This window comes from Myotis davidii, unplaced genomic scaffold, assembly GCF_000327345.1.
Source record: "Myotis davidii unplaced genomic scaffold, ASM32734v1 scaffold904, whole genome shotgun sequence".
Taxonomy (NCBI): Eukaryota; Metazoa; Chordata; class Mammalia; order Chiroptera; family Vespertilionidae; genus Myotis; species Myotis davidii.
The window spans coordinates 493,308-501,935 of record NW_006295888.1 but is presented as its reverse complement, the minus strand read 5'-3'; positions in this window follow the sequence as shown (position 1 = coordinate 501,935).

Below are 8,628 nucleotides of genomic sequence, written 5' to 3'. Positions count from 1 at the left end.
AGGAGGAGGAGGGGGAGGGGGAGGGAGAAGAGGAGGAGAAGTGGGAGGAGGGGGAGGAGAAGGAGGAGGGGTAGGAAGAGGAGGGGGAGGACGAGGAGAAAAAGAAGAATCCAACTCAATTTACTTAGTCGAGATAAGGTGGTGGTGTCATAAATAGGATGGTGCAGATTTACAATTCTTTGTCGCCGTCTAATTATGGTGGTGAAAGTATTTATGATTCTAAAATTTCATAGTTGTTTTTAATGGTATGGCCATACAGTTAACTGCATTTATCTTCTCAAGGGACTTTATAGCTTCATGACTGTCAAGGCAATAGGAGAGGACTATGTTGGTCTTTTCTCATCCTGTCCTTTGGAAATCTTCAATGGCTCTTTTTAAAAATATATATATATTTTATTGATTTCTTTACAGAGAGGAAGGGAGAGGGATAGAGAGTTAGAAACATCGATGAGAGGGAAACATCCATCAGCTGCTTCCTGCACACCCCGCCACTGGGGATGTGCCCGCAACCAAGGTACATGCCCTTGACCGGAATTGAACCTGGAGCCCTTGAGTCTGCAGGCCGACGCTCTATCCACTGAGCCAAACCGGTCAGGGCCCAGTGCCTCTTTAATCTGACCAGTCTTCTAGTTTACTTCTTCCCTCTGCCTCTTTCTACCATGAAGAGGCTCCCCCTGTCTTCCTATGAAGTTGATCATAGAGAACATCTATTCACTTTGACCCTTACTATACAATTTGGTACAACATTTCTTATGTAGCCCTAGCCGGTTTGGCTCCATGGATACAGCATTGGCCTTGGGACTGAAAGGTCCTGGGTTCGATTCCAGTCAAGGGCACATACCTTGTTTGCAAGTTCCCTGGCCCTGGTGGGGGTGCATGCAGGAGGCAACCAATGGATGTGTCTCTCTCACATCGATGTTTCTCTCTATTTGTCTCTCCCGCTCCCTTCCACTCTCTCTAAAAGTCAATGGAAAAATACCCCTCAGCTGAAGATTAACAAAAAAAGACACACACACACACACACACCATGTCTGTGTAAGTAGCTGTACCATTTCAGAGAATAGTAGGATGCCAGGGTCTGAGAATGATAAATAAAGCACATATTTAAAAATATGTGTTTTTATTGATTTTAGAGAAAGAGGAAGGGAAATAGAAAAAGGTAGGGAGATAGAGACATCGATGAGAGAGAAACATCAATTGGCTGCCTCCTGCACGCCCCCTACTGGGAGAGAGTCTGCAACCCAGGCATGTTTCCTTACTGGGAATGTAAGGATTTCTTCTTCTTCTTTTTTTTTAAATTGGTTTTAATCATTTTTAAAATATATATATTTTATTGATTTTTTACAGAGAGGAAGGGAGAGGGATAGAGAGTTAGAAACATCGATGAGAGAGAATCGAACCTGGGACCCTTGAGTCCACAGGCTGATGCTCTATCCACTGAGCCAAACCGGTTAGGGCAAACCTGGGACTTCTTGGCTCCTGGGTCGATGCTCAACCACTGAGCAACACCAGCCAGGTCATAAAGTACATTTTCAGTCCATTTTTGTATCTAGACCTTATTTAATTTTATTTAGAACGTGTCATGCATTTAAATGTCTATACATGTTTTCTTCCATGTGGTACATATTTCATGGGAGTGTATTTAGTGGGAGTAATAAAATAGAATGAAATGGGAATGTAAACTGACCGTACAACTTGACATTTTAATGGCGGCCTGAATACACGATTATCTAGTGGTATCTCTCTCTCATCCCCTTCACTCCGCCCTCAACTTGTTCATACAACTTACTTTCTAGTTAGCTCCTCCGTAGTCGGCAGTATCTTGAATCTTGAGAACAAAATCCCTGCACTTCCCGTGACTTTGCAGAAGTAATTGAATTGACTCGGGACTTGACCTCCAAAGTAGAAATTAAATGGAAGCAAAGAACAAGCCATCTGAAACCCCTTCGCAGAGGCCAGGTTGCTGGCGCGCGGAGCCCGCCGTGGCCCGAGTTCGGGGTGAGATCCCTTCTGCCCGATGAATGAGCCGGACTGTTCCGCTGACCGACCAAGGCCACGGACACAATGTGCTCCTTACTCCAGGACCTCCCCTCCGCATCAAAGCGTTTCTGTCCTCAGCGAAGGAAAGGGTGAGAATCTTCTTCTTGCAAAGACTTAAAAGATAAGTTCCATTTTCTGGAGAAAAGACGGTTCATTATGACTTTTTTTATTGAATTTATTGGGGCGACATCGGCTAATAAAATTACACGGGTTTCAGGTGCCTGATGCCACAATGCATCATCTGTATATTGTAGTGTGTGTTCACCACCCCAAGTTCAAGTCTCCTTCCATTACCATTTATTCCCTCTCCTGCCTTTTCCTTCTCCTACCTTCCCCCCACCCCCTTTCCTCTGACAAGCACCATATTGGTAGTCTCTGTCCATGAGTCTTGCTTTTTTTTTGGTGTTGCTTCATCCCTTCTCCCTTCTCACCCAGCCCTCACCCCCTTCCCTCTGACCGCTGTCCGTCCGTCATTCCCTGTATCCATGACTCTGTCTCTTTCTTGTTTCATAGGCATTAACTTAGGATGAATTAAAGGAATCCATAGGCTGTCCTGGTCAGAATTGGTGGAAAGAAGACTTCATTGAGTGGTTGAAGAAGTTTACCTGCATTTAGCATCTCCGGGAACAAGGTTGCCCTTAGCAAAAGAAGCTATTTGGTCTCTAAATATTATTTCCTAACGGCAACATTTAGTTCTAACTTGTGCACAACAAAAAGAGGTTGTCTTTGATAGTTATAGCACATTGGTGGGCAATGGAGGCTCAGTGTAGGGTTTATATAATAGTGGATGAGCCCTGACCTGTCTGGCTCAGTGGATAGAGTGTCGGCCTGCGGACTCAAGGGTCCCGGGTTCGATTCCGGTCAAAGGCATGTACCTCGGCTGCGGGCACATCCCCAGTAGGGGGTGTGCAGGAGGCAGCTGATCGATGTTTCTCTCTCATCGATGTTTCTAACTCTCTATCTCTCTCCCTTCCTCTCTGTAAAAAATCAATAAAATATATTTTAAAAAAATAGTGGATGGAATGAAAGCAGGTGCAGTATATGACAGAGTTAGAATACCGCATGAATTCAGTGCTTTAAGATGAAGGTTGCTACTGAGCATGATCGCAAATAGACTTCAGGCAGACTCATCATGTATCTTGTATAAAAGCTAGAGGGGCCCTGGCCGGTTTGGCTCAGTGGATAGAGCGTCAGCCTGCGAACTGAAGGGTCCCAGGTTCGATTCCAGTCAGGGGCACATGCCCAGGTTGTGGGCTCGGTCCCCATTGGGGAACGTGCAGGAGGCAGCCAATCTATGATTCTCTCACATCATGGATGTTTCTATTTCTCTCTCCCTCTTCCTTCTTCTCTGAAATCAATAAAAATATATTTAAAAAAAATAAAAAAATAAAAGGTAGAGGGGGTCAAATACATGGTAGTAGGAGGAGACGCAACTTTGGGTGGTAACCACACAATGCAATAATAGACCAGCCGTGGGCAAACTACGGCCCGCGGGCCAGATCCAGCCCGTTTGAAATGAATAAAACTAAAAAAAACAAAGACCGTACCCTTTTATGTAATGATGTTTACTTTGAATTTATATTAGTTCACACAAACACTCCATCCATGCTTTTGTTCCGGCCCTTTGGTCCAGTTTAAGATCCCATTGTGGCCCTCGAGTCAAAAAGTTTGCCCACCCCTGCCATAGACAGATGATGTATCATAGAATTGCACACTCGAAACCTATATAATTTTTATTAATCAATATCATTCCAATAAAATAAAATTAAATTAAAAAAAATGAGTCAGCCCTAGCTGGTTTGGCTCAGTGGATAGAGCGTTGGCCTGCAGACCAGAGGGTCCAGAGGGTCCCAGGTTCGATTCCCAGTCAAGGGCACATGCCCAGGTTGCGGGCTTGATCCCCAGTGGGGGGCGTGCAGGAGGCAGCCGATCCATGATTCTCTCTCAGCATTGATGTTTCTCTCTCTGTCTCCCTCTCCCGTCCTCTCTGAAATCAATCAGTACAAAAATATTTTTTTTTTTAAATGAGTCAGTGGCGAGCCCAGCACTCCCGGAACAGGTGTTGCTGGCGACAAACATGGGGAGCTCTGGAAAGCAAAGGCGTTCTGGAGATTCAAGGTCAGGTTTTCTCCCGGTTGGTATTATGACAAAAACCCCATCAGCCAGAATAGCTTCATTCTAATTGAATTTTCAGCTCAAGGGAGAGCGTCCAAAATGCTGTCTTGTTTTCACACCTGTGGCTTACGCCGGCCTTAGAGGTGTTAAAACACTTTCCTGCGAGGAGACAAAAAGCAGAGTTGGTGAAAGGGCTGATCAGGGGGTGAGGAACTTTCACGTTCATTCTGAACGAGACAACGGCACAGGGAGGAAAGGAAAAGGAGGAGAAAGGCGCGATTTTCTCATCCTCTCCTCTCCTTTGGGCGGCAACCGCACAGTGCAATGGACAGATGGTGGATCATAGCCTTGCATGCTTGCTGTTCTCCGAGCAAACCCTGCTGTCGTTCAAGGTCAGATGGCTTCCCTGAGTCTGTCCCTGTCAACTGTAAGCCATACGGCCCCTAGCTTGGATGGCTTTCCCTATATGGGTGTCTGGTGGAAAGGATGAAGAGGGGAAGTCAGATATGTCTACACACATGCAGAGACACACAGACACGCATACCATGTCTTAGTGCAGCGGTTCTCAACCTTCCTAAAGCCACGACCCGTTAATACAGTTCCTCATGTTGTGGTGACCCCCAATTTCATTGTTACAAATTGAACATAATGAAAGCATAGTGACTAATCACAAAAACAATGTGGAATTATATATGTGTTTTCCGATGGTCTTAGGCGACCCCTGTGAAAGGGTCGTTCCACCCCCAAAGGGGTCGCGACCCACAGGTTGAGAACCGCTGTCTTAGTGTGTAGCGCAGTAATGAACAGCGTTGCTAATTCCCTATCGTCAGGGCAAGACAGTGATTGACAGAGTGTGAGGTTTGCAGCTTCCGCTATCACACGGTAAATCCCCAAGTGAGATGGCCTCATAGGGTATTGCACTTCTATGACTCCATTGAGGTGTTTTTTTGTCCTATTTCGGGCCAGTTGTGGACTTTTATCTATAAAATTTTTTATCACCCGGCCGGTGTGGCTCAGTGGTTGAGCGTCGACCTGTGAACCAGGAGGTCACGGTTTGATTCCCGATCAGGGCACATGCCCGGGTTGCGGGCCTGATCCCCTGTGTGGGGCGTGCAGGAGGCAGCCGATCCATGATTCCCTCTCATCATGGATGTTCCTCTCTCTCTCCCTCTCCCTTCCTCTCTGAAATCAATAAAAATATTTTAAAAATATTTTTATCATGTGCATCCACTTCCCTCAAACCATCAGTGATTCTCTTTCACAGATTTGTATTTTGGAACATGGGACTTGCTTTAAAAAATATATCAGCATTGACGTGTGACTTCCTTTGTGTGTTTTTAACCTCCGTGCCGCTCTCTGGGCAAACAGACGTGAGTGTTTGAGGGCAGTGCACTGAGTCCCAGCAGAGTCTCAAGAGCAAAACTCCCAACAGCACTGCAGGCCGGGCATCGCCGACTACGTGCGCGAGAGGTGCTCCCCGCACCCTCCGCCTGGGATGCGTCCCCGTCCTCCCTCCCTCGGGCTGTGGGCCTCGCCAGGGCAGGTGTCCTGTTCACACGCGTCTCAGCACAAGTGCATTTGACCGTGACTTCGAACGACCCTTTTACAGGGGTCGCCTAAGACCACATATATCATTGCATATTGTTTTTGTGATGAATCACTATGCTTTAGTGATGTTCAATTTGTCACAATGAAATTGGGGGTCACCACAACATTATGGGTCGCGGCGTTAGGAAGGTTGAGAACCACTGGTGTAGACGGAGTTGAAAGCCACGTTTAGCCCCTAGGGCTGGGAGCCCAGGGAGGCAGCGAGGGGGAGCTACCGCCCTCCGAGCGCACCACTCACCGCAGATGCAGGGTCAGGCGAGGTGTGCTTGTGTGTGTTTCTTCCTGTGTGTTTTCAGGAACAGGTTGAAGTGCTTGGTGTGAATTCCGGTGCCACAGCAGTGGAGGGCAGAGCGATATTCCATACACTAGTGTATCCTCAAATAAATCAAACAGCAGGGAGTGAGCTGCAGGTAGCTATGGGTACCGATAGGGATCAGAGTGCATCTGTTTCCTAGGACTTCTGTCTCAGAGGACCACGAAGTGGGAGGCTCAGAACGACAGAAATGTATTGTCTGGGTTCCGGGCACCAGAACCCCAGCGTCAAAGTGTCGGAAGGGACACGGCTCCTTTGACTCTCTTGGTAAATCTGTCTCTGAATCGTTCTACCTTCTGGGGTTGGCCAGCGATCTTTGGAGTTTCTTAGCTGGTCGATGCGTCTGTCCAGCCACTTGGGCATCTTCTCCCTGTCTGTCTTCATGCCATCGTCATGTCATCTTCATGCCATCTTCATACCATCTCCTCCCTGTCTTTATGCCATCTTCATACCATCTCCTCCCTGTCTTTATGCCATCTTCATACTATCTCCTCCCTGTCTTCATGCCATCTTCATACTATCTCCTCCCCGTCTGTCTTCATGTCATCTTCATACTATCTCCTCCCCGCCTGTCGTTATGCCATCTTCATACTATCTCCTCCCCGCCTGTCTTCATGCCATCTTCATACTATCTCCTCCCCGTCTGTCTTCATGTCATCTTCATACTATCTCCTCCCCGCCTGTCTTTATGCCATCTTCATACTATCTCCTCCCCGCCTGTCTTCATGCCATCTTCATACTATCTCCTCCCCGTCTGTCTTCATGTCATCTTCATACTATCTCCTCCCCGCCTGTCGTTATGCCATCTTCATACTATCTCCTCCCCGCCTGTCTTCATGCCATCTTCATACTATCTCCTCCCCGTCTGTCTTCATGCCATCTTCATACTGTCTCCTCCCTGTCTTGTTACGGTGGCCCACGTCCCATTTCCAATGTCAAAGCATGAGCACAGACACTTTCTTTTCTCCTCATTTCTGCTGTGATGATTCTAATTCCCTCTCCCGGCCAGGCGGACAGCTCGCTGGGACAGATTAGGGAAAAGGGAAAGTCCACAAAACCGCTGGGAGGAAAATCCCATTATGATGTTTAGAAAATTAGCAGCATTAGGGTCGGCCCCTCAAGGGCTCGCTAGGGATGCTCATGGCTCCCCCAGCTCCCAGCTTACCTCGCTGATCCTTGTTCAAAATCCCCTGCCTCCTAAAGATCTTCTTTTCTTTTCTTTTTTAATACATTTTTTTTTATTTCAGAGAGGCAGGGAGAGGGAGTGAGATAGAAACATCGATGATGAGCGAGAATCACTGATTGGCTGCCTCCTGCACGCCCCACACTGGGGATCAAGCCCAGAACCAGGGCATGTGCCCTGACCGGGAATTGAACTGGGACCTCCTGGTTCATAGGTCAACGCTCAACTACTGAGCCACACCGGCTGGGCCTGAGTGTCTTCTAACACCATGTGCCTGCCAGGAATACCCTGCCCTCCTCCTGTCTTCCTGTCTACTTGGTATTTCTTCCAAGACTTCTCCCCAGCAGGCTCTGGTTGTGCTCGCCATTCATTCAATCTGTTTAGTTGTACTTACTACCACGATGGGATACTGGGTTCCATTCAATTTTAAGAATTGTTGTTCCTGGTCCTGGCCGGTTTGGCTCAGTGGCTAGAGTGTCGGCCCACAGACTGAAGGGTCCCGGTTTCGATTCCAGTCAAGGGCACGTACCTCGGTTGCAGGCTCGATCCCCAGCCCTGGTCGGGTCCCGTGCGGGAGGCAACCAATCGATGAGTCTCTCTCACATCGATGTTTCTCTCTCTGTCTCTCCCTCTCCCTTCCACGTTCTCTAAGTATCAATGGGAAAAATATCCTCGGGTGAGGATTAACAACGACAAAAAAAGACTTGTTCCTGTAGAAATCTTGTGATTAACAAGTCCCTTCTCCTCATCTGCGGGACCCCCAGCGACACGGGCTGCTGCACTTAACAAGTGCTCACTAAATATCTGCGAAATGAAGGGAGAAAACCAGTACACCTTGGGTGAGGATTAACAACAACAAAAAAGAATTGTTCCTGTAGAAATCTTGTGATAACAGGGCCATCTCCTCATCTGCGGGACCCCCAGGGACAAAGGACGCTGCACTTAACAAGTGCTCACTAAACATCTGCGAAATGAAGGGAGAAAACCAGTACTGGTCATGCTAAAAGAAGAACCCTAGATGGCAGCTGTCTGCCACCTCTGTCTGAGTTCTGAGCAGCCCCCAAATGATAAGCATCAATACAAAAAAAGGCAACGGAGAGCATCCATGAGGCCAAACGCCCACATGCGAACAATCCCACAGGTCCCCCCTGCTCATGGCCGGGGTGCGTGAACCGGCTGACCCGAGGCAGCCCATCCCTAATGGAAATCTAATGGAAATCATAAATTACCCCGACGGGTCCACAGGTGCTGGAATTTACTACCGTGCTGACCGCTGGCCAGGTCTGAACCCACGGAGCCATGCCGATGTGCTGCGGGAATGGAATATTTATGACACTCATATTCCCCCTGAGCTTTTTGGTTTTTTTTC